Consider the following 25995-nt stretch of genomic DNA (forward strand, 5'->3'; position numbering starts at 1 on the left):
TGGTATTTTTTTTTTCCATTCGATTGTACTGAAGCATGCATCTTAAATTAGGTACTACGTGAGGTCTCTATAATGAAATGGGAGATTGAATACACTCGACGAAACTGAAAATTCAAATATGCACACGCTCCATAGTGTATCTTCACAACCAAAAGAAACGTTTATATATACAACATATGTTTTGACATTGTTTTTCCCCACTCAAATCGTCTTGAGAAAATTTGACTACTAAAAACTACAAAACTTTGATTAAAGAATCAAATAGAAGAGCATGAGAAAGTTATGATTACACCATACCTGACTTTTTTGCATATAAAAACACCTGTATTTCACCTGATTTTGTAATGAAATACAGATGCTTGTAGTTCACCAGTACATAGCTGCCTGTCATTTGTTGTCTTCTTCGGGTTCAAGATCCTTATACTGTCTGAGACGTGAAAGAATCAGAAATTGTATACAGTTTGATAATGAAACATGTAATGTGATTACGTGACAACAATGCACTTCTCTCTCAGAGAGATAAACAAAGATATCAAAAACAGAGAGGCAATGTTAAGATAAACAGAAAGGCAATGTCACATTGTTTTGCATGATCTTGAAAATTGGGGATAAGGTATTCAAAATGCTAACAAACACGTGCAAATGGGGATAAAAAAGGGGATAAATTGAAAAATATATATGCTCTTAATCGAGAACTTCATCAAATAAACAATAAAATCTAATGTAATCTGTCCAAAACCAAAGAGAGTGATAATTTGGAGGCACTATAATGTCTTGGGCATCGCATACTTGCGGTATATGATTGATGCATCTGTTGCTCAATCAAATCATTTGCTTGGCTAAAAAAGTTATTTTTACAATAAATAGATTCGCATCCAATTTATGAGAAATCATGCAAAAGTAAATGTAAATGATAACGGAATCATGAATGCGAATAAGAAACACAAACATGCCAAAAAGAAAACCTACTATAGTGTGTCAAGTTACTTGCAACATAATTTTTTATGCCATTATCCATTTCGCAATACTTTAAAAAAATTTCGTTTGTAAAAGCTTTGCTATGATTTTTAAGTTTGGGAAAAATAATACCATAAAAATTAAAAAACAATTGCTAAAAATCATGGCCTGTTAATAGCAAAATACACTCCTCAACAATGTATATGAACATTTGAGTTGAACATTTGAAATATTCAACAACTAAAAGAAAGAAGCAAAATCAGAAGAAAAGAAGGAGATACTCACTCAAAAATAAAGATGTAATAATGCCAGGCTTCTTCTCCTCGGCATCCAGAATTCCATTGTTGTCTCCATCTTCAACCTTCAATGTATTTAAAATATGAAATGGAAAAAACCCAGAAGAAATCATTGCATAAAATAAAATTATCCAAGTAAAATTAAAGGATGGATAGAAAAGAAATGAAGGCAGTTTATTCGGACTTAATTAGAGACTTACTGAATAAGCTTGAAATGTATCTCACACATCTCTTAAACTTCAACCCCTATCCTCCTTGCCTCTGTAATATGCACACATATAGAAAAAGAAATCGACTTTAGAACCTGCATTGATACATATCTTGTGTGAGTAGGTCTTTCCTGCTTTTCCCCAATCATGCATATCAAAGAAACGAAAAAGAAGGAAATCACCCATATATATAATACTTTAAGTTTAAATGCATCCCAATTTTGGGTTCCAACGTCACAGAAAGAATGTCTTATACATAATTTAACAGTACACCCGGCATCGATCCATCCATTCGTATTAATAGTTATTGTCTGCACAAACCTCAATTACCTTACAATCTATCATTATTGACATAAAGTTCATACAATATGGGACATCATGACCTCTCTTTGGCCAGCACCAGTTTTTCCAAAATGAAATCAACTATTACTGCATTAATTATGGGTCCATCTGGCCAATTCATTGAATTCGCAGACCCAAAAATTTCACCAATTAACTGAATTTACATACAAATGGGAGAAGTACAAAAACAAAGACAATGGCATAAATTATACCATAAAAATTACACTACGAAAAATTTAGAGACCAAAATCCTTGTTAACAGAATTTATTCACATTAAAAGACACAATTTCGGTTCAAAAAACTATCAAATTTAAACTTTGATATCATATGATAAAATCTTAATTAAACTCACAATCTCAAGAAGTTGAAACCATGTTAAGTAAAAGAAACAACAACAACAACAACAACAACAACAAAGCCTTTTCCCACTAAGTGGGGTCGGCTATATGAATCCTAGAACGCCATTGCGCTCGGTTTTGTGTCATGTCTTCCGTTCGATCCAAGTACTCTAAGTCTTTTCTTAGAGTCTCTTCCAAAGTTTTCCTAGGTCTTCCTCTACCCCTTCGGCCCTGAACCTCTGTCCCGTAGTCACATCTTCGAACCGGAGCATCAGTCGGCCTTCTTTGCCCATGTCCAAATCACCGGAACCGATTTTCTCTCATCTTTCCTTCAATTTCGGCTACTCCTACTTTACCTCGGATATCCTCATGCCCAATCTTATCCTTTCTCGTGTGCCCACACATCCCACGAAGCATCCTCATCTCCGCTACACCCATTTTGTGTACGTGTTGATGCTTCACCGTCCAACATTCTGTGCCATACAACATCGTTGGCCTTATTGTCGTCCTATAAAATTTTCCCTTGAGCTTCAGTGACCTACGACGGTCACATAACACGCCGGATGCACTCTTACACTTCATCCATCCAGGTCGTATTCTATGGTTGAGATCTCCATCTAATTCTCCGTTCTCTTGCAAGATAGATCCTAGGCAGCAAAAACGGTCGCTTTTTGTGATCTTCCCTAGATTGCTCCGGTCATTAGTGTGGATAAGTATATAAATGAATAGAGATAGGAAAGCAAACACAAGATGTACGTGGTTCACCCAGATTGGCTACGTCCACGGAATAGAAGAGTTCTCATTAATTGTGAAGGGTTTACACAAGTACATAGGTTCAAGCTTTCCTTTAGTGAGTACAAGTGAATGATTTAGTACAAATGACATTAGGAAATATTGTGAGAGAATGATCTCGTAATCACGAAAATTCTAAGTATCGGAGTGTGGTATCGTCTTGACTTGCCTTATCTGTCTCATAGGTAGATGTGGCATCTTCTCTGGAAGTACTCTTCCTCCATCCAGGGGTGGTATCTTTAACTGGTGGAGATGCACAAGGTAATGTATCAATTTCACTGGAAGCTTACTTGTAGTTTCAGGCTTGGTCAAGCGCGATACAAACCATGTAGTAGGAGTCCCCCAAGTCGCCGAGCTAGGGGATCTGCTGAAAGAGGTGACAGACAAGGTAAGCAATCAGAGCTCCGGCTGATTGTTCACCTTCTCCCTATCTTGCAGCAGCATGAAGGATAAAGAGAAGAAAGATGAGAAGAGATGATATGGGATACTTTTGCTTTTGAAGAAGTAACTTTCCACAGGCTTATTCTTGAACTGAGCTGGATGGTTTTCTGGTTTCCTCCAGAGCCGACTGAAGAATTTGAGGGTCAAAACAAGTCCATCAAATCTAGAGTACGTTCGACCCTACTGATATGGGATACTTTTGCTTTTGACAGAGTAATGGATGTATCGGCACGTGTGCTGTTACGCTTGTCTCCACATGCTTCCTTGTATCCTTCGCACTTGCCCTATCTGTTCCTCAAGCAGATGCGGTATCTTCCCTGGAAACATAAGATGTTGAAGATGAGTACTCGAGAGCAATGCCAGGTAAGTAATCAGGTAAGGGGTTCCAGGCAGTCAGTTCCTGGCTGGAAGCTTGATTCCAAGTGCTGACTGATTGCTCTCTTTCTCCTTGTCTTGCATGTAACAACAAGGCCAAAGGAAAAGACAGGGAAAAAGCATGATATGGGATACTCTTGCTTTTAACCCTGATGATATGAGATATTCTTGCTCTAGTATAGCTTGTTTGCAAAGGTATTATCGGGGGGAAAGAAAGCTGAATATTTCGAAAGGCTTCGTTGGGAGTGCCCTCTCAGATATGAGGAAGGGTTGAACATTTTTGCAGGTCTGCCTGTCCGTTGGGGATGGAGGTCGACATATATAGGAGTCTCCCTAACAACAAGTAGTAATGCTATTCCTTTACCCTGCTTGGTCATAGCACGGTAGTGGGAGCTGCCAGCTTCACATGTTTTAACTCTGTCAGAGCACTTTGAAAAAGTGGTCTGTCGTATCTGGCTCTCGAGAAGTCTTCGACAGAATGCCCATAATTTCCGCAAAGCTGAGTGCGTGTGACAGGTGCTGACAAGGCTAGAAAAGAAGGTGCCTCTTCGATTTCTGAGATCGGCCCTCGTGGTCTCTGAGCAGCCCAGCTTTTGAGAAAGCGAGCGTCTCTTCGATTGATTCGGAGAACGATGCATCTTCGATTTTTAAGAAAGCAATCATGATGGGGGTCTGGCTCTCGAGATTCGGGGAGCAGTGTCACTTCGATTTTTGAGAAAGTAATCATGTTGGGAGTCTGGCTCTCGAGATTCGGAGGGCAGTGCCTCTTCGATTTTGGAGCAAGCAATCTTGTTGGGAGTGTTTTCTCGAATGTGAGTAAAGGTTGGGCATGTTTGCTAGTCTACCTTGCCACGAAGCACAGAGGTTGACACACAAGGATTTTCGAATTATCCAGCAATGGTACTGTTCCTTTACCCTCTCTTCGATTTTTGAGAAAGTAGTCATGTTGGGAGTCTGGCTCTCGAGATTCGGAGGACGGTGCCTCTTCGATTTTGGAGCAAGCAATCTTATTGGTAGTGTTTTCTCGAGTGTGAGTAAAGGTTGGGCATGTTTGCTAGTCTACCTTGCCACGAAGCACAGAGGTTGACACACAGGGACTTTCCAATTATCCAGCAGTGGTACTGTTCCTTTACCCTTGTGGGTAATAATATGGTAGCTAGACCTTCAAAATTTATGGGTCTAAACTTTGTTAGTGCTGTTTCTTTGCTATTCTTTTACCTTTCTTGGTCAGAGCGATGTAGTGGGAGCTGCAAGCTTTACGTGCTCAATTTTGGCAGAGAACTTTGGCAAAGTTATATGTGGTACCCATGAGCTATTGTTGCGTGTGGGAAGTGGGTGATTCAACAGTAAGATTCATGTGTTTTCTACTTCCTCAGAAGTCTTCGACAGAATGCCCATAATTTCCGCAAAGCTGAGTGTGCGTGTGACAGGTGCTGACAAGGCTGGAAAAGTAGGTGCCTCTTCGATTTCTGAGATCGGCCCTCGTGGTCTCTGAGGAGCCCAGCTTTTGAGAAAGCGAGCGCCTCTTCGATTTCTGAGATCGGCCTTCGTGGTCTTTGAGCAGCCTAACTTTTGAGAAAGCAAACGCCTCTTCGATTTCTGAGATCAACCCTCGTGGTCTCTAAGCAGCCCAGCTTTTGAGAAAGCAAACGCCTCTTCGATTTCTGAGCAGGCGCCTCTTCGATTTCTGAAGATCCGTCGAGTGCAGATTTTTATAGGGGCTGGCATTAAGTTCCAAAGCACACTTGAATCTCCACCAGTAGAAGCTCCATTCTTGCACTTCTAAGATCTTGATTTGTCCAACCTCTTCTCTCTTCAACACCTTTGAAAATGTCTGGCCCCTCCGACCGTCGTTTTGACTTGAACCTTGTTGAAGAGGCAGCCCCGCCTTCTCCAGACAACATATGGCGCCCATCCTTCGTCTCCCCTACTGGTCCTCTTACCGTTGGGGATTCTGTGATGAAGAATGATATGACTGCTGCGGTGGTGGCCAGGAACCTTCTCACTCCCAAAGATAACAGACTACTTTCCAAACGGTCTGATGAGTTAGCTGTTAAGGATTCGCTGGCTCTCAGTGTTCAGTGTGCAGGTTCTGTGTCTAATATGGCCCAACGCCTATTTGCTCGAACCCGCCAAGTTGAATCATTGGCGGCTGAGGTGATGAGTCTCAAACAGGAGATTAGAGGGCTCAAGCATGAGAATAAACAGTTGCACCGGCTCGCACATGACTATGCTACAAACATGAAGAGGAAGCTTGACCAGATGAAGGAAACTGATGGTCAGGTTTTACTTGATCATCAGAGATTTGTGGGTTTGTTCCAAAGGCATTTATTGCCTTCGTCTTCTGGGGCTGTACCGCGTAATGAAGCTCCAAATAATCAACCTCTGATGCCTCCTCCTTCTAGGGTTCTGTCCAGTACTGAGGTTCCGAATGATCCCCCTCCGGTGCCTTCTCTTTCTGGGGCTCTACCGACTGCTGAGACTTCTCCTAAGCAACCCTTGTGAAGGCTCCCTCTTGTTTGTTTATTTTGACTCATGTATATGTACACATTTGTAGCTTATCAGGGATATCAATAAATAAGTTTTCCTTCATTTCAACGTATTGTGTTAAATACACCAAAACCTTCTTCGCTAAGTTCTTTGAATTTTCTTTTGTTGAAGCTTGTATGTTGAAGCTTTCTGAGTGGAGCATGTAGGTTGGGGTAGTGTTCCCTTAATTTCCTGAGTGAGGAAAACTTCTCGATTGGAGACTTGGAAAATCCAAGTCACTGAGTGGGATCGGCTATATGAATCTTAGAACGCCATTGTGCTCGGTCCTGTGTCATGTCCTTCGTTAGATCCAAGTACTCTAAGTCTTTTCTTAGAGTCTCTTCCAAAGTTTTCCTAGGTCTTCCTCTACCCCTTCGGCCCTGAACCTCTGTCCCATAGTCGCATCTTCTAATCGGAGCGTCAGTAGGCCTTCGTTGCACATGTCCAAACCACCGTAACCGATTTTCTCTCATCTTGCCTTCAATTTCGGCTACTCCTACTTTACCCCGGATATCCTCATTCTTAATCTTATCCTTTCTCGTGTGCCCACACATCCAACGAAGCATCCTCATCTCCGCTACACCCATTTTGTGTATGTGTTGATGCTTCACCGCCCAACATTCTGTGCCATACAGCATCGCTGGCCTTATTGCCGTCCTATAAAATTTTCCCTTGAGCTTCAGTGGCATACGGCGGTCACACAACACGCCGGATGCACTCTTCCACTTCATCCATCCAGCTTGTATTCTATGGTTGAGATCTCCATCTAATTCTCCGTTCTTTTGCAAGATAGATCCTAGGTAACGAAAACGGTCGCTCTTTGGTATTTCTTGATCTCCGATCCTCACCCCTAACTCGTTTTGGCCTCCATTTGCACTGAACTTGCACTCCATATATTCTGTCTTTGATCGGCTTAGGCGAAGACCTTTAGATTCCAACACTTCTCTCCAAAGGTTAAGCTTTGCATTTACCCCTTCCTGAGTTTCATCTATCAACACTATATCGTCTGCGAAAAGCATACACCAAGGAATATCATCTTGAATATGTCCTGTTAACTCATCCATTACCAACGCAAAAAGGTAAGGACTTAAGGATGAGCCTTGATGTAATCCTACAGTTATGGGAAAGCTTTCGGTTTGTCCTTCATGAGTTCTTACGGCAGTCTTTGCTCCTTCATACATATCCTTTATAGCTTGGATATATGCTACTCGTACTCCTTTCTTCTCTAAAATCCTCCAAAGAATGTCTCTTGGGACCCTATCATACGCTTTTTCTAAATCTATAAAGACCATGTGTAAATCCTTTTTCCCATCTCTATATCTTTCCATCAATCTTCGTAAGAGATAGATTGCCTCCATGGTTGAGCGCCCTGGCATGAACCCGAATTGGTTGTCCGAAACCCGTGTCTCTTGCCTCAATCTATGCTCAATGACTCTCTCCCAGAGCTTCATTGTATGACTCATTAGCTTAATACCCCTATAGTTCATGCAATTTTGTACGTCACCCTTATTCTTGTAGATAGGCACCAAAGTGCTCGTTCGCCACTCATTTGGCATCTTCTTCGTTTTCAAAATCCTATTGAAAAGGTCAGTGAGCCATGTTATACCTGTCTCTCCCAAAACTTTCCACACTTCGATTGGTATATCGTCTGGGCCTACTGCTTTTCTATGCTTCATCTTCTTCAAAGCTACAACCACTTCTTCCTTCCGGATTCTACGATAAAAAGAGTAGTTTCTACACTCTTCTGAGTTACTCAACTCCCCTAAAGAAGCACTCCTTTCATGTCCTTCATTGAAAAGATTATGAAAATAACCTTTCCATCTGTCTTTAACCGCGTTCTCTGTAGCAAGAACCTTTCCATCCTCATCCTTGATGCACCTCACTTGGTTTAGGTCCTTTGTCTTCTTTTCCCTTGCTCTAGCTAATTTATAGATATCCAACTCTCCTTCTTTGGTATCTAGTCGCTTATACATATCGTCATAAGCCGCTAACTTAGCTTCTCTCACAGCTTTCTTCGCTTCTTGCTTCGCTTTTCTATACCTTTCACCATTTTCATCGGTCCTATCCTTGTATAAGGCTTTACAACATTCCTTCTTAGCCTTCACCTTTGTTTGTACCTCCTCATTCCACCACCAAGATTCCTTTTGGTGTGGGGCAAAACCTTTGGACTCTCCTAATACCTCTTTTGCTACTTTTCGAATACAACTAGCCATGGAATCCCACATTTGGCTAGCTTCCCTCTCTCTATCCCACACACACTGGGTGATTACTTTCTCTTTGAAAATGACTTGTTTTTCTTCTTTTAGATTCCACCATCTAGTCCTTGGGCACTTCCAAGTCTTGTTCTTTTGTCTCACTCTTTTGATATGTACATCCATCACCAACAAGCGATGTTGATTAGCCACGCTCTCTCCTGGTATAACTTTGCAATCCTTACAAGTTATACGATCTCCTTTCCTCATTAGGAGAAAATCTATTTGTGTTTTTGACGACCCACTCTTGTAGGTGATCACATGTTCTTCTCTCTTCTTAAAGAAGGTGTTGGCTAAGAAGAGATCATATGCCATTGCAAAATCCAAGATAGCTTCCCCATCCTCGTTTCTCTCCCCAAAACCATGGCCACCATGGAAACCTCCATAGTTGCCTGTCTCCCTGCCCACGTGTCCATTTAAATCTCCTCCTATAAATAACTTCTCCGTCTGAGCAATTCCTTGCACCAAGTCTCCAAGGTCTTCCCAAAATTTCTCCTTCGAACTCTTATCCAACCCTACTTGAGGTGCGTACGCACTAATCACATTGATAAGTTCTTGTCCTATTACAATCTTGATTGCTATGATTCTATCTCCTACCCTCTTGACATCTACAACATCTTGTGTCAAGGTCTTGTCCACGATGATGCCAACACCGTTTCTCGTTCTATTTGTGCCCGAATACCAAAGTTTAAACCCTGAATTTTCTAGATCATTTGCCTTACTACCAACCCACTTAGTTTCTTGTAGGCACATAATATTTATCCTTCTCCTCACCATAACTTCCACTACTTCCATAGATTTTCCCGTTAAGGTTCCTATATTCCACGTTCCTAAACGCATTTTGCTCTCTTGAACTCTACCCTTCTGTCCTAGCTTCTTCACCCTCCCCCGTCTAATAGGATCAAAGTACTTCTTTTGTGTGTCCCGTGTAAAGTTGATAGGAGCATATGCTCCCAAACAACTTTGAGTGGAGTCGTTCGAAAAGAAGTTTCTATGGCCCCCTTGCTCATTTAACACTGCATCCGGGTGCCGATGAAGATACAGCGACCCTTGCTCATTTATCACTGTGCTCGGGCCACACAGCGCGCCACTTACGGGTGACGCCCTAGCTTTAGCGCGATTTTGTTCTGGATTCATTTTCATAAGGATTCGACGTGATCATGGAGTGCCGGCTGTCGACTACCTGACGCCCTCCCCCTCCTCCTTTATCCGGGCTTGGGACCGGCAATGTAAGATACATAGGCGGAGTTTTAAGTAAAAGAAACAAATTGAAAAAAATTAAGATGTAAATATTGATAAGAACAACAAAAGTGGCAAATACATTATACACAGATAGGACCATGAAATATCGGAACCAGCAGCAACAAATAGAATTAAGAAGAAAAAGGATTAGCAGACTTAATAAATGAGAAATAGGATAAGAGGTACAAACCAATGATACAAACTCAGTTTTTCCACTATGAATAAGAGATCCAGTGGCATAACCTAACATTAGGTAGAATCAATGCTGGTTGATTGAATTTTCATTCCCTGAAAATTCAGAAAATGATGTGTTTTGATCTGCAGATAGAAGCATTCTATAAAAAGGTCATACCCAGTCCATATAAAAAAAAATATATGGAGACATGATGAGGTTCAGAAACCAAACCATGTCGGTAAAATCCTCTTGGCAGGTTGCTCAAGGTTGACCTCCTAGCCCTTGGACCAGTCAGGAGACTTGGCCTCCTGCTTTCAAGTTTGGAAGGGAAGTAAAAGGTTCAGCCAATAAGTAAAAGAATTGATTCAGGGGATAGAATCAAAATTTCAAAAATATTATTTGATGCGATTAAAACTGTTCCCAATGATAAAATGAATAAAAAAATCCATTGGAATAAAAGAAAATGAATGATTAAAATTATTCACAACCCTTGCTGTTTTTACCTAACCATTTGTAGGATCCATAAAGGGCCAAAAAAAGTTTTTTACTTCTCCTCTAGTCCCATAAATTTGGATTCCATCTCGTCCAAGCAAACTAACAATCATTACTATACTTTGTTTTAGCATGCGAACACAAATCTCAAAAAAAATAGATAATTCATTTACAAATTTAAATTCAATTTTTATATCTTGATATATTTGTTTGTTAAACTCAGTGATCAAACTTCAGACTCATGCCTTCCAAAAAGAAAAGAAAACGAAGAAGAATCAAAAGCACTTCCCATTCCAAGGAAAGAGCGGCCATAATTAGGATCCAAAACTCATTCTTTAGTCTCCTCATCTGAAGCTATATATAATCATTGAACAAAAACGTTTTAACGTCCAGCAGAAAGCAAACTGCAATCAAAATTTCAAAAAAGCAAAATAATGCGCAGATAATCGACAGCTGCAACAAACAAAAAATAGAAAAATCAATTGCAGATTGAAGGAAAAATCAAGACCGCAATCGAAACTCATGCTTGTATGGGTAATTAATTGTAGATACCGAATCATCAAAAACCACTTGTCTACACCAAATTGCATACAAAAGATATTGGGGCAACTCAGATTGCGCAATGAAAAACAAAGTCAAACTACAATGTAGATGTCTATCGGAATTTCATTCAAAGAATGATTAAATAAAGACAATGGCATGCCAAAGATTAAATACCCTAAGCGACAGTGTCAGCCATGAGCTTCCCTCTGTGAGAGCACAGGGGTGTAACTGCAAAAGAAAGCCGGAGACTGAGGGCAGACTGTAATTTCGTCAAAAAGGAGGAAGAGTACAAAGGAGAAGTGACAGCAATAAGCGTAGACGCCAAGGACGAAGTAAATATGTATTTGTGAATGGGGTTAAGCTGCTGCTAGCTTTGTATAGTGTAATAATGCAACTGCAAATAGACCAAGTTACTGCTACCAAAAGCTTTTGCAAAATCATAAAACTCTTAACAGTTTGAACCCTACCGAAAAGTTTATATGAGTTAAAGAACAGTCGTACTTAAGTGCAGCAAGATCATAAGCTCTTGCAGCTTCTCCTCCATATCAGAACCACCTGCAGTCCAAATTAACCAAGATTCAAGGCCAAAGCAAGAACAAATTAGTGATAATTTAAACTAAAGTCCCTAATTATTGTTGCAGAGAGAATTCGTATCAAGATTAACGACATTATTTTATTCGAATGGAATCCAAACGCAGCATAAACATGAAAGGTAAAAAATTAATACCAAAAGTCACATTTAAGCAGCAATTAATAGCATAAATCAAATTTTAGTGGCATGGACCAAAATAATTCAGTAAAAAAGAAACAATCCCAAACAAATAGAAAGAACTGGAGAAACAATTCGAAACAAATCTTTGGAAAGCAACCTCATCCCTCCCTCACCCTCTCTCTCTCCAATTCCAACTTCTCCCTACATCTCTATGTCTATAATAGATGTGCGGTTTTATTAATCTTTGTTGCCGAAGCATGCAAGATAGTGAAAAGATTGTTTATCTAAGAAAAAAAAGGGCACATTTTAGATGGAGACAGATAGCATTTAACAAATTCTTCATTAGTGGAGTAAATAATTTGCAACCACCTATTTCCTGGTAGCATTAAAAAAAATCAATTTTAAAAAAGAAATGTACTTTTTAGTTCAATTTCCACAGCCATAGTAATTTATGTGGACTAAAATTAAGATTAACTAATACATCCAATCAACTGCAACTAAACAACTTATAGTAATTGAATCTGTGTTTGTGGATGTGAGAGAGAGAGAGAAAGAGTTATCTATTACAAAGCCAACCTTCTTTGAATTCACTTCTTGGTCCTCTTGTGGCTTATTACCAACTCTCCACTGCATTTGCAGTAATGCCCTCTGCTTCTCCTCCTGCGATAATTATCATTCTGTAAGTAAAATGTACAAAAACATCAATTACTTAATGGTAGATATGTACTTTAGACTTTTGAAGATCCAATTCATCCTGCATCTTCTCACACTCATCTTCATGCTGAAGCTGCAAACCTGTTAGCTCAGCTTCAGGTTCGCTCCTCATTGAAGTTATTTTCTATGAAAATGATAAACTGGTTTGTAACATAAGCATATAACATTGTAGTTAAATTAGTAGTTTCAACTTAATTCAAAGCTAAAAACGACATTAATGACCACAATTTAAGAATCCAGAAACAGCCCAAACTAACAACACACACAGAGGACAGACACTGAAAGACATATTTTTTTAGAGAACCTAACTAAAAATTAAAAACAAACCAAGTAAAATTTTCAGAGTTTAAAAACAGGAAACCATTACAATCTTTACAGAAACCAACTAAAATTGGAATCTGAAAATGCATATATTGGGTTTTTTTTAGGCATGAGACAACACAAACGAAGAAAACATAACATAGTTGTAAACCTTAGGCTTCAATCAGGTCAAGTGTGAGATTTCAAACACGGAGATTTACTCCATGTTTAAAAACTGCCAAATACATTGCCAACTGTTAAGAGCATGAACTACAAATCTATAAAGTAAAAAGACTTGCAGATAAGTTTAAACAATCAACATTCAACTTATGATTGTTACTGTTTTTTAGCTGGATGTTCACATTCTAATAAGGTATTAAAAGAGATTATAAGCGTGTGTGCTCTTAAACCACCCAACACCATGTATTAATCAAATAATTAACATCTAAAGATGGAGACATGAAACACGAAACCTGCAATTAGATCCCAATCACAAAATGCCAAAAAAAATCCTAATCTAACCATCCCTATACTAATAGCCCATTCGAGCAGCTATTAGCACCTAACCCGCTACTTTGGCAACCCACCAACCCGCCACACCGTCATGTCCCATCCCCTCTCCACCACTCACTATATCTCTCACCTTTCTTTCTTGACATTGCGCTCGGTGCACACAAACACCAAGCCAACCATTGCCGGCCTTTGTCTAAAAGTGGACAAAATCCCATAGGTCCTGGCAGAGGACCTAGCTAAATATCTCTCCCACTCAGTCGAAACCCGTAGCTACCATTTCTCTCCAATCTGTCAGTCCCTCTGTCCCCCTCTTCTCCTCCCCCCAACAACCCTCTGACCGATGCATCACCCGCACCCGAGTCAAAAATCCCAACGATCCTCTCCCTCCAACCCGTCAACAAATTATGGATTCCGAGGATGTATCTTGAAAACTCAGATGCACATGATTAAAATTAGTAGATATTAAGGACGTGTACTTAACAGAACAACACGAAGAACGAATGAGTACATTACAAACTAAATGACTGTGTCAGCTAGATACTTCTTAAAGAACACCTCCAATCTACCAGTATGATTACTCAGTTTTTGGTATTTAAATTAATAACCTAAACCTTACATTCAAACTCATTTCGAATGCAAATGAAAAGTAAATGATAAGTCCCGAGCCTTTCTTTCTAGCCTCAACTCAACTCAAGTTCCCAACCTTCACCTTCCAATACAAAGAAACTAACGCATCAATCTGCAATTTCGCAAACATATAATTCAACTAACCAAGTTCTGTGTCCACTCAAATGCACATATTTGAGCTCAATCAAACTTAAATTTGAAACAAATAGTGATGAAAGATCAAACATTTATACCTAGCTTAGGATCCAAACCAATCTCCTATTTCGCCTCCCTCGTCGCCGTGTCCCCATCGTCCTTGTCCCCCTCCTCTGTTTTCCCACCCGGCAAAGAAACTTCACCTGCAGAAACACAAAACCAAAAATTAAAAAACCAATCTTTCCCATTTCCATTTTATCAATTTCCTCAATTTTTCCCATTTCCAGAAAAATGAGCAAGAAGCTTAAGCAGGAAAAAAATCATATTTTCAACAACCAAAACCCAATACCCATTTAATCATACACGAACGAAAAATCTAAACACAGAGTCACAGATTAACGAACTGAAAACCCAAAAAAAAATAAAGGAAACTGACCTTACTTAAGAACAATACATAGAACACAGAGATGCATCCGCAAAATGAGAGAAAACGAAACAAATAAAGGAACCCCCAAAACCAAATAAAGGAACCCTCAAAACCTGACCTAACATTGCAACAAAATTTGGAAATAATTCACAGCAAAAAGGCAGAAATGATGACAATCTATGCTAATAGTAAAGAATCGAATTAAAAATTGAACTTAGCTTTCGAAATCCAGCCACTCATCCGACATGCAGAGGGGAACGGATGATCGAGAGTGAATCATGGACTGAGGGACCTTACTCGACCCATCATTGGAGCTACGTTTGTAGCTTTTGGGAGAATAAAATTGAATGTGAAAGCTACTTTTGATGTGGCCATTAAGGTGGTGCTTCAGTCACCGAAGCAAAAGAAGAAGAGGCAGAAAAATGTGAGTATTCCATGAAGAAAAAAAAAGGGTTAAAAAATCACTAAAAATAAAAGGCAGAAAAATGCAAGGTATTCCATGAAGCAAAATTCAACAATTAAATAATATAGTTGTAAACCTTAGACTCCAATCAGGTCAAGCGTGAGATTTCAAACACAGAGATTTACTTCATGTTTAAAAACTGCTAAATACATTGCTAACTGTTAAGAGCATGAACTACAAATCTGTAAAGTAAAAAGCCTTGCAGATAAGTTTAAACGATCAACTATCAACTTATTATTGTTGCTGGTTTTCAGGTGGACGTTCGTATTCTAACATGGTCTTAAAAGAGATTATAAGTGTGTGCGCTCTTAAATCAGCAAGACCATGTATTAATCAAATAATTTATATCTAAAGATTGAGACATACAACATGAAACCTGAAATTAGATCCCAATCACAAAATGCAATAAAAAAATTCCTAATCTAACCATCCATATACTAACAACCTATTCGAGCAGCTATTAGCACAATTTACCTCCCTTTCTATTCTTCCCCACCCCCTCTTTAACCAAATAAAAACTCATTTGTCTCACTAAATAAAAACCTCAAATTTGTTTTTTCAAAGCTGCAACAACATCAATAAAAACACCATGCAATAAAAATTTAAAAAAACCAATCCAATTTAAGTCAAGAAGCAAATGACCAAACTTTCTTAATTTCTTCTTAAGCTATAACAATACACCACATCCACAACCACAAAAAACCAAAAATTGGTTCAATTTAAATTTCTTTTTCTACCAGAAATGAAAAATCCTGTGATTTATAGCCATGTCATCAACAGTACCACCACATCTTAAATAAATGAATGACAATATACTGACTGATGCTTAACTAAGAAACCCAAGCTTGAACACAAACCAAGACATAAGATACTCACCAAACTTTTTAAATGGCTCAATTGTTTGCTTAACTTGACAACTTTTTCCTACAATTCGTAAATAAGATCATTAGATGTAGTAAATAAAAATTATAAAAGCAAAATTCTCACCTTAGGTATGCAACAGAGGTTAAATTTCTAATGTAAAAAAATAAAACTCTTGCATCTAGCAAACCTAGTTAGTCCTCAACACGAAACAAACAGATTTTAAGCAGTTAAATGCACATCCAACTACAAAGAAACCAATTCAAGGCTTAAACCTAGCTTATGACTACACTGAAATGACAAAGAAAATCCATATTAACAAACTGATAGAAACTTGTTTCTCCCTACTAATAATATAGAAAATCTTACTAATGGCCAGGCCGAAACGAATATGAAAAAAAAAATCACCTGAACAGAGCCTAATCCAAATACATATTTCTTCATCGAACTCAACCTTTCAACAAAAAGCTAATAAAGGAAAACCACAGTCATGTTAATTTCCTCATCGTAATTGGGACCCAGCATAATATTCTTTTCATTAAATTTAAGTAACAATATGTCAAATTCATAGATTTCACCTCAAGGGCAATGTTACTTGAGTACAAAGAGCTTCGAAGCCTGCAAATAAAAGCCCCAAAATCTGAAGAAAAAAAAAAAAGACTCCACAAAAGCAAGGATTTTAACACGCCACAATATTTACCTACTACTATGCACAGTTTTTAAAAAATGAGTATAAGACTAACCTTTACAGAGCACTTATGGATCACTTCCAAAATGAGCACAAAATGTGAAACAGCACCTATCCAAAGTTAAAAATCAAAACTAATTAAATCACAATTAGGCAAGAACAACAAAATGCGACAAACAAAATGAAAATACCAAAATGCCTAATTTCCCCCAATCGTCATGTTCAACCACATTCCATCTAATTTTCGGTCCATACGTGCATACCAATAATTTATTAGCTTACTAAAATGTGACAATTTTTAACAAAAAGTTGTACGACATTTAGTTAAAGTGGCCATTTATAAAAGTTTTCGTCTAAAGTTTAGTCACTTGGAAATTATAGGTAATGGGCTACATGTTCAAGGGTGAAAACTGGCAGAATAGCCTAAAAAGATAAGTTGAAATAGTATATTAGCAGTTTTGAGAACAATAATAAGGGCAACACAAACCTTGATTGACATCAAACAACAACCTCCTATTTTGAGGAAACATTTTGCATTCAAACCTAAAATCCTTGCCTGAAAAGAAGGATTAAATATCAAAGCAGACTTTCGGGGGAAATAAAAAAAACAGACTATTTATAATACAATAAAAATAAAGTAATTCATCCTCCCCACCATCTCTGTGAGCTTTAACAGAACAGAGGAATCAAATTAAGCAATATATAAATTTAAGTTGACATTCCAATGTTTTACCTCTAACCTTGGTAGCATGCATGCACTGTAAGTTATAAAGTGAATTAAGCCAAGATCTTCTAACTTCATGATTTTCCCATATGCATTAGATGGAGAAATACAATAAATAATCAAATATGTAAGACTCTGATATTCAAAACCAAAACAAACCCAATTACACTTTTAGTTCACTAACCCCATTGAATAAAATCCAACAACAACAACAACAACAACAACAAAGCCTTTTCCCACTAAGTGGGGTCGGCTATATGAATCCTAGAACGTCATTGCGCTCGGTTTTGTGTCATGTCCTCCGTTAGATCCAAGTACTCTAAGTCTTTTCCTAGGGTCTCTTCCAAAGTTTTCCTAGGTCTTCCTCTACCCTTTCGGCCCTGAACCTCTATCCCGTAGTCACATCTTCGAACCGGAGCGTCAGTAGACCTTCTTTGCACATGTCCAAACCCATTTTGTGTACGTGTTGATGCTTCACCACCCAACATTCTGCGCCATACAGCATCGCAGGCCTTATTGCCGTTCTATAAAATTTTCCCTTGAGCTTCAGTGGCCTACGACGGTCACACAACACGCCGGATGCACTCTTCCACTTCATCCATCCAGCTTGTATTCTATGGTTGAGATCTCCATCTAATTCTCCGTTCTTTTGCAAGATAGATCCTAGGTAGCGAAAACGGTCGCTCTTTGGTATTACCTGATCTCCGATCCTCGCCCCTAACTCATTTTGGTCTCCATTTGCACTGAACTTGCACTCCATATATTCTGTCTTTGATCGGCTTAGGCGAAGACCTTTAGATTCCACAACTTCTCTCCAAAGGTTAAGCTTCGCATTTACCCATCCTGAGTTTCATCTATCAACCCTATGTCATTTGCGACGCAAAAGGTTAAGGACTTAAGGATTGTTGATGCACAAAATCAGTGAGGACTTTGGTACAACAGAAAGTATTAAGTTATTGCTCTGGTTATTAAAGTGGATAAGTATGTAAATGGATAGAGACAGGAAAGCAAACATAAGATGTACGTGGTTCACCCAGATTGGCTATGTCCACGGAGTAGATGAGTTCGCATTAATTGTGAAGGGTTTACACAAGTACATAGGTTCAAGCTCTCCTTTAGTGGGTACAAATGAATGATTTAGTACAAATGACATTAGGAAATATTGTGGGAGAATGATCTCGTAATCACGACACTTCTAAGTACCGAAGTGTGGTATCGTCTTCACTTGCCTTATCTGTCTCATAGGTAGATGTGGCATCTTCTCTGGAAGTACTCTTCCTCCATCCAGGGGTGGTAGTTTTAACTAGTGAAGATGCACAAGGTAATGTATCAATTTCACTTGAAGCTTACTTGTAGTTTCAGGCTTGGTCAAGTGCGGTACAAACCATGTAGTAGGAGTCCCCTAAGTCACCGAGGTAGGGGATCTGCTGAAAGAGGTGACAGACAAGGTAAGCAATCAGAGCTCCAAGCAATCAGTCCCAGATCAGAAGTTTGATTTCGAGTTCCGGCTGATTGTTCTCATTCTCCCTATCTTGCAGGCAGCATGAAGGATAAAGAGAAGAAAATGAGAATAGATGATATGAGATACTTTTGCTTTTGAAGAAGTAACTTTCCACAGGCTTATTCTTGAACTGGGCTGGAGGGTTTTCTGGTTTCCTCCAGAGTATAAGGTCGACTGAAGAATTTGAGGGTCAAAACAAGTCCATCAAATCTATAGTACGTTCGACCCTGCTGATATGTGATACTTTTGCTGTTGACAAAGTAGTGGATGTATCGGCACGTGTTCTGTTACGCTTGTCTCCACATGCTTGTATCCTTCTCACTTTCCCTATCGGTTCCTCAGGCAGATGTGGTATCTTCTCTGGAAGCATAAGATGTTGAAGATGAGTACTCGAGAGCAATGCCAGGTAAGTAATCAGGTAAGGGGTTCTAGGCAGTCGGTTCCTGACTGGAAGCTTGATTCCAAGTGCTGACTGATTGCTCTCTTTCTCCTTGTCTTGCAGGTAAGAACAAGGTCAAAGGAAAAGACAGGGAAAAAACATGATATGGGATACTCTTGCTTTTAACCCTGATGATATGAGATATTCTTGCTCTGGTGTAGCTTGTTTGCAGAGGTATTATCGGGGGGAAAGAAAGCTAAGTATTTCGAGAGGCTTCGTTAGGAGTGCCCTCTCAGATATGAGGAAGGGTTGAGCATTTTTGCAGGTCTGCCTGTCCGTTGAGGATGGAGGTCGACATATATAGGAGTCTCCAGCTTAGTCATAGCACGGTAGTGGGAGCTGCCAGCTTCACGTGTGTCAGAGCACTTTGAAAAAGTGGTCTGTGGTATCTGGAAAGCTGATGTTGCATGTGAAGATTACAAACAGGCTTTATCCAAGGAGATCTGGCTCTCGAAGTTAAGAAAATGATGCCTCTTCGGTTTTCAAACAAGCAATCCTATCGGAGATCTGTCTCTCGAGATTTGGAGAACGGTGCCTCTTCGATTTTTGAGAGAGCAATCCTGCTGAGAGTCTGGCTCTCGAGATTCGGAGAGCGGTGTCTCTTCGATTTTTGAGAAAGTAATCATGTTGGGAGTCTGGCTCTCGAGATTCGAAGGACGGTGCCTCTTCGATTTTGGAGCAAGCAATCTTGTTTGAAGTGTTTTCTCGAATTTGAGTAAAGGTAAGGCATGTTTGCTAGTCTACCTTGCCATGGAGCACAGAGGTTGACACCCAGGGACTTTCCAATTATCTAGCCGTGGTGCTGTTCCTTTACCCTTGTGGGTAATAATATGATAGCTAGACCTTCAAAATTTCTGTGTCTAAACTTTGTTAGTGCTGTTTCTTTGCTATTCTTTTACCCTTCTTGGTCATAGCGATGTAGTGGGAGCTGCAAGCTTCACGTGTCTAAACTTTGTCAGAGATCTTTGGCAAAGTTATCTGTGGTACCCATGAGCTGATGGTGCGTGTGAAAAGTGGATGATTGAACAGTAAAATTCACGTGCTTTCTACTTCACCAGAATTCCCGTAATTTCAGCAAAGCTGAGTGTGCATGTGATAGATGCTGACAAGGCTGAAAAAAAGCAGGTGCCTCTTCGATTTCTGAGATCGGCCTTCGTGGTCTCTGAGCAGCCCAGCTTTTGAGAAAGCAAGCACCTCTTCGATTTCTGAGATCAACCTTCGTGGTCTTTGAGCAACCCAGCTTTTGAGAAAGCAAACGCCTCTTCGATTTCTGGGCAGACACATCTTCGAGTTCTGAAGCTCCGTCGAGTGCAGATTTTTATAGAGGTTGGCATTAAGTTTCAAAGCACACTTGAATCTTCAGCAGTAGAAGCTCCCTTCTTGCACTTCTAAGATCTTGATTTGTCCGACCTCTTCTCTCTTCAACACCTTTGAAAATGTATGGCCCATCCGACCATCGTTTTGACTTGAACCTTGTTGAAGAGGTAGCCACGCCTTCTCCAGACAACATATGGCGCCCATCCTTCTTATCCCCTACTGGCCCTCTTACTGTTGGGGATTGCGTGATGAAGAATGATATGACCGTTACGGTGGTGGCCAGGAACCTTCTCATTCCAAAAGATAACAGACTACTTTCCAAACGGTCTGATGAATTGGCTGTTAAGGATTCTCTGGCTCTGAGTGTTCAGTGTGCAGGTTCTGTGTCTAATATGGCCCAACGTCTATTTGCTCGAACCCGCCAAGTTGAATCATTGGCGGCTGAAGTGATGAGTCTCAAACAGGATATTAGAGAGCTCAAGCATGAGAATAAACAGTTGCACCGACTCGCACATAACTATGCTACAAACATGAAGAGGAAGCTTGACCAGGTGAAGGAATCTGATGGTCAAGTTTTACTTGATCATCAACGGTTTATGGGTTTGTTCCAAAGGCATTTATTGCCTTCATCTTCTAAGGTTGTACCGCATAATGAAGCTCCAAATGATCAACCTCCAATGCCTCATCCTTCTAGGGTTTTGTCCAGTACTGAGGCTCCGAATGATCCCCCTCCGGTGCCTTCTCTTTCTGTGGCTCTACTGACTGCTGAGACTTCTCCTAAGCAACCTTTGTGAAGGCTCCCTCTTGTTTATTTATTTTGACTCATGTATATGTACATATTTGTAACTTATCGGAGATATCAATAAATAAGCTTTGTTTCATTTCCAACGTATTGTGTTACAGACATCAAAGCCTTCTTCACTGAGTGGGGTCGGCTATATGAATCTTAGAACGCCATTGTGCTCGGTCCTATGTCATGTCCTCCGTTAGATCCAAATACTCTAAGTCTTTTCTTAGAGTCTCTTCCAAAGTTTTCCTAGGTCTTCCTCTACCCCTTCGGCCCTGAACCTATGTCCCGTAGTCGCATCTTCTAACCGGAGCGTCAGTAGGTCTTCTTTGCACATGTCCAAACCACCGTAACCGATTTTCTCTCAACTTTCCAACAATTTCGGCTACTCCTACTTTACCTCGGATATCCTCATTCCTAATCTTATCCTTTCTCGTGTGCCCACACATCCAACGAAACATCCTCATCTCCGCTACACCCATTTTATGTACGTGTTGATGCTTCACCACCCAACATTCTGTGCCATACAGCATCGCCAGCCTTATTGTCGTTCTATAAAATTTTCCCTTGAGCTTAAGTGGCATACGGCGGTCACACAACACGCCGGATGCATTCTTCCACTTCATCCATCCAGCTTGTACTCTATGGTTGAGATCTCCATCTAATTCTCCGTTCTTTTGCAAGATAGATCCTAAGTAGCGAAAACGATCGCTCTTTGGTATTTCCTGATCTCTGATCCTCACCCCTAACTCATTTTGGCCTCCATTTGCACTGAACTTGCACTCCATATATTCTGTCTTTGATCAGCTTAGGCGAAGACCTTTAAATTCCAACACTTCTCTCCAAAGGTTAAGCTTCGCATTTACCCCTTCCTGAGTTTCATCTATCAACACTATATCGTCTGTGAAAAGCATACACCAAGGAATATCATCTTGAATATGTCCTGTTAACTCATCCATTACCAACGTAAAAAAGTAAGGACTTAAGGACGATCCTTGATGTAACCCTATAGTTATGGGGAAGCTTTCGGTTTGTCCTTCATAAGTTTTTACGGCAGTCTTTGCTCCTTCATACATATCCTTTATAGCTTGGATATATGCTACTCGTACTCCTTTTTTTTCTAAAATCCTCCAAAGAATGTCTCTTGGGACCCTATCATACGCTTTTTCCAAATCTATAAAGACCATATGTAAATCATTTTTCCCATCTCTATATTTTTCCATCAATCTTCGTAAGAGATAGATTGCCTCCATGGTTGAGTGCCCTGGCATAAACCCGAATTGGTTGTTCGAAACCCGTGTCTCTTGCCTTAATCTATGCTCAATGACTCTCTCTCAGAGCTTCATTGTATGACTCATTAGCTTAATACCCTTATAGTTCATGCAGTTTTGTACGTCGCCCTTATTCTTGTAGATATGCACCAAAGTGCTCTTTCGCCACTCATTTGGCATCTTCTTCGTTTTCAAAATCCTATTGAAAAGGTCAGTGAGCCATGCTATACCTGTCTCTCCCAAGACTTTCCACACTTCGATCGGTATATCGTCTGGGCCCACAGTTTTTCGATGCTTCATCTTCTTCAAAGCTACAACCACTTCTTCCTTCCTGATTCGACGATAAAATGAGTAGTTTCTACACTTTTCTGAGTTACTCAACTCCCCTAAAGAAGTACTCATTTCATGTCCTTCATTGAAAAGATTATGAAAATAACCTCTCCATCTGTCTTTGACTGCGTTCTCTGTAGCAAGAACCTTTCCATCCTCATCCTTGATGCACCTCACTTGGTTTAGGTCCCTTGTCTTCTTTTCCCTTGCTCTAACTAGTTTATAGATATCCAACTCTCCTTCTTTGGTATCTAGTCACTTATACATATCGTCATAAGCGGCTAACTTAGCTTCTCTCACAGCTTTCTTCGCCTCTTGCTTCGCTCTTCTATACCTTTCACCATTTTCATCGGTCATGTCCTTGTATAGGGCTTTACAACATTCCTTCTTAGCCTTCACCTTTGTTTGTACCTCCTCATTCCACCACCAAGATTCCTTTTAGTGTGGAGCAAAGCCCTTGGACTCTCATAATACCTCTTTTGCTACTTGTCGTATACAACTAGCCATGGAATCCCACATTTGGCTAGCTTCCCCCTCTCTATCCCACCCACACTAGGTGATTACTTTCTCTTTGAAAATGACTTGTTTTTCTCCTTTTAGATTCCACCATCTAGTCCTTGGGCACTTCCAAGTCTTGTTCTTTTTTCTCACTCTTTTGATATGTACATCCATCACCAACAAGTGATGTTGATTAGCCAAGCTCTCTCCCGGTATAACTTTGCAATCCTTACAAGTTATACGATCCCCTTTCCTCATTAGAAGAAAATCTATTTATGTTTTTGACGACCCACTTTTGTAAGTGATCGCATGGTATTCTCTCTTCTTAAAGAAGGTGTTGGCTAAGAAAAGATCATATGTCATTGCAAAATCCAAGATAGCTTCCCCATCCTCGTTTCTCTCCCCAAAACCATGGCGACCATGAAAACCTCCATAGTTGCCTGTCTCCCTGCCCACGTGTCCATTTAAATCTCCTTCTATAAATAACTTCTCCGTCTGGGCAATTCCTTGCACCAAGTCTCCAAGGTCTTCCCAAAATTTCTCCTTCGAACTCGTATCCAACCCTACTTAAGGTGCGTACGCACTAATCACATTGATGAGTTCTTGTCCTATTATAATCTTGATTGCCATGATTCTATCTCCTACCCTCTTGACATCTACAACATCTTGTGTCAAGATCTTGTCCACGATGATGCCAACACCGTTTCTCGTTCTATTTGTGCCCGAGTACCAAAGTTTAAACCCTGAGTTTTCTAGATCCTTTGCCTTAAGACCAACCCACTTAGTTTCCTGTAGGCACATAATATTTATCCTTCTCCTCACCATAACTTCCACTACTTCCATAGATTTTCCCATTAAGGTTCCTATATTCCACGTTCCTAAACGCATTCTACTCTCTTGAACTCTACCCTTCTGTCCTAGCTTCTTCACCCTCCCCAATCCAATGGAATCAAAGTACTTCTTTTGTGTGTCCCGTGTAAAGTTGATAGGAGCATATGCTCCCAAACAACTTTGAGTGGAGTCGTTCGAAAAGAAGTTTCTATGGCCCCCTTACTCATTTAACACTGCATCTGGGTGCCTATGGAGATACAGCGACCCTTGCTCACTTATCACTGTGCTCGGGCCACACAGCGCCCCACTTACGGGTGACGCCCTAGCTTTAGCACGATTTCGTTCTGGATTCATTTTCATAAGGATTCGACGTAACTGTGGAGTGCCGGTTGTCGACTACCTGACGCCCTCCCCCTCCTCCTTTACCCGGGCTTGGGACCGGCAATGTAAGATAAACTTACACAGGCAGAGTTCTATTGAATAAAATCCAATTCAATAAAATAACAGAAAATTAAACAACCCAAAAATCAAAACAACCCCACTTGTAGTTTTAGCTCACTAATCCGTTGGATAAATAGATGCCAATATCAATCAGAAAACATACAATTAACAACAACCCAGAAGAGCCATCTGAAAACCCAACCAATTAACCAAAAAATACCACTTGTTCTTTTAGCTTAGTAACCAACCTCTACTTGTTTTCTAGCAAATTTGGGGTCCTTTGATTTCTAGACTTTCAGTAGAAACTGATTATACCATGGGCTAATATTCAAGTACCACAAAATATAATTTTACCGTAGTAAGCTTTTTGATTCACTCCAAACGAAGATATTATATGTTCACATATATATATATATTCACAACCATAAGAAAGAAGAAACTAATCTCTGGCGTTTTAATAAAAATAAAAAAAAAATATTCACCCACAGTAAAAACCGAAACAGCTAAATTAAACCCAAAAATTAATCATGATCATACATATGTATTCCTGACAAATGTTTAGCCCTTTAATTAAAACACTAAAATAAAAAATTGCTCACCCACAGTAAAAAACCAAAACATGCAAACCAAAGCCCAAAATTTAATCATCCCTATTACTTTTTTTTTTTTTGGTTTTTTTAAGTTTCAGGGAAAAATGGAAGCACAAACAATCAAAAAACCCAAACAAAAAGAAATTAACACCAAAGAGATAAATTATATACCTAACCCAGAAAAAGCTTGGAAGCTCACATAATGAAACCCTAAAACTCGAAGAAGGATGCTTCCTGCAAACCAAATACAAAATCAGACTTTCTCTCTTAGAAAGAGAGAAGTTACCAAGTCCTGTACTTGGTTATATTTGTTTAAGTTGGGAAAAATCGAGTACAGGGTTGGTACCTGGAGCTCGAAAAATCAAAGAGCTTGCCTGTTTGAGAAAAGATGATAACAACAGCTTCAGATTCACACAGAAAACGTACAAAAAACGCACAGCATGCTCTCTGCCCTCTCTCTCTCTCCCTCCCTGTCCATCCGTCCCTCAAAAAGTGGGAAAAAATCTCCAAACATCTCTCCCACTCATGAAATCGAGGATCTGTAGCAATGGCGCTGAGATCCCCACTCCTCCTTCTCCCTTTCTCTGTCGCTATCTCTCTCTCTCTCTATCGAAGGCATGGCCTCTCATCCCCGAAACCCTCACTGAATGATAGAAAACCCAAACCCACCCCAATCTGTCTCAAACGCACAGGACAAAATTGCCCTTCCACCCAGCCCCAATACCAGCCCAAACCTCACAGTTTTGTTGTAAATAGCGTGAAATCGAGTAGCTCGCTGATAAGCCATATGAACAAAATTACCCTTTGAAATTTTGAGAATCACCCTCCCAACCCACTCCCAT

The 25995-nt window shown here is 39.8% G+C and overlaps 3 long non-coding RNA genes and 1 pseudogene across 3 annotated transcripts in view; 2 read left to right on the plus strand and 2 right to left on the minus strand.

The window, feature by feature from the left end:
* The window catches only part of LOC126627289 (disease resistance protein RPM1-like), an 84700-nt pseudogene that overhangs the window by 20104 nt on the left and 38601 nt on the right, over positions 1 to 25995 (plus strand).
* The window catches only part of LOC126627633 (uncharacterized), a 40605-nt gene that overhangs the window by 14037 nt on the left and 573 nt on the right, over positions 1 to 25995 (minus strand). The window lies entirely within an intron of this gene.
* LOC126627625 (uncharacterized) lies at positions 301 to 25966 on the minus strand. The gene is made up of 15 exons (XR_007625086.1): positions 25325 to 25966; positions 16912 to 16980; positions 16480 to 16535; positions 16315 to 16354; positions 16145 to 16204; positions 15752 to 15799; positions 14084 to 14797; positions 12424 to 12534; positions 12273 to 12356; positions 11159 to 11539; positions 10181 to 10257; positions 9965 to 10062; positions 1454 to 1557; positions 1243 to 1318; positions 301 to 427 (listed from the first exon to the last, which is right to left on the minus strand). It is a non-coding gene; the product is annotated as an uncharacterized LOC126627625 (long non-coding RNA).
* LOC126627643 (uncharacterized) overlaps positions 2185 to 25995 on the plus strand; it is a 40224-nt gene continuing 16413 nt past the window's right edge. The window contains exons 1-2 of the long non-coding RNA XR_007625094.1: positions 2185 to 3311; positions 18585 to 18818. This is a non-coding gene — a long non-coding RNA (uncharacterized LOC126627643). The remainder of the gene's footprint in view (positions 3312 to 18584; positions 18819 to 25995) is intronic.

Source organism: Malus sylvestris, chromosome 1, assembly GCF_916048215.2.
Source record: "Malus sylvestris chromosome 1, drMalSylv7.2, whole genome shotgun sequence".
NCBI lineage: Eukaryota > Viridiplantae > Streptophyta > Magnoliopsida > Rosales > Rosaceae > Malus > Malus sylvestris.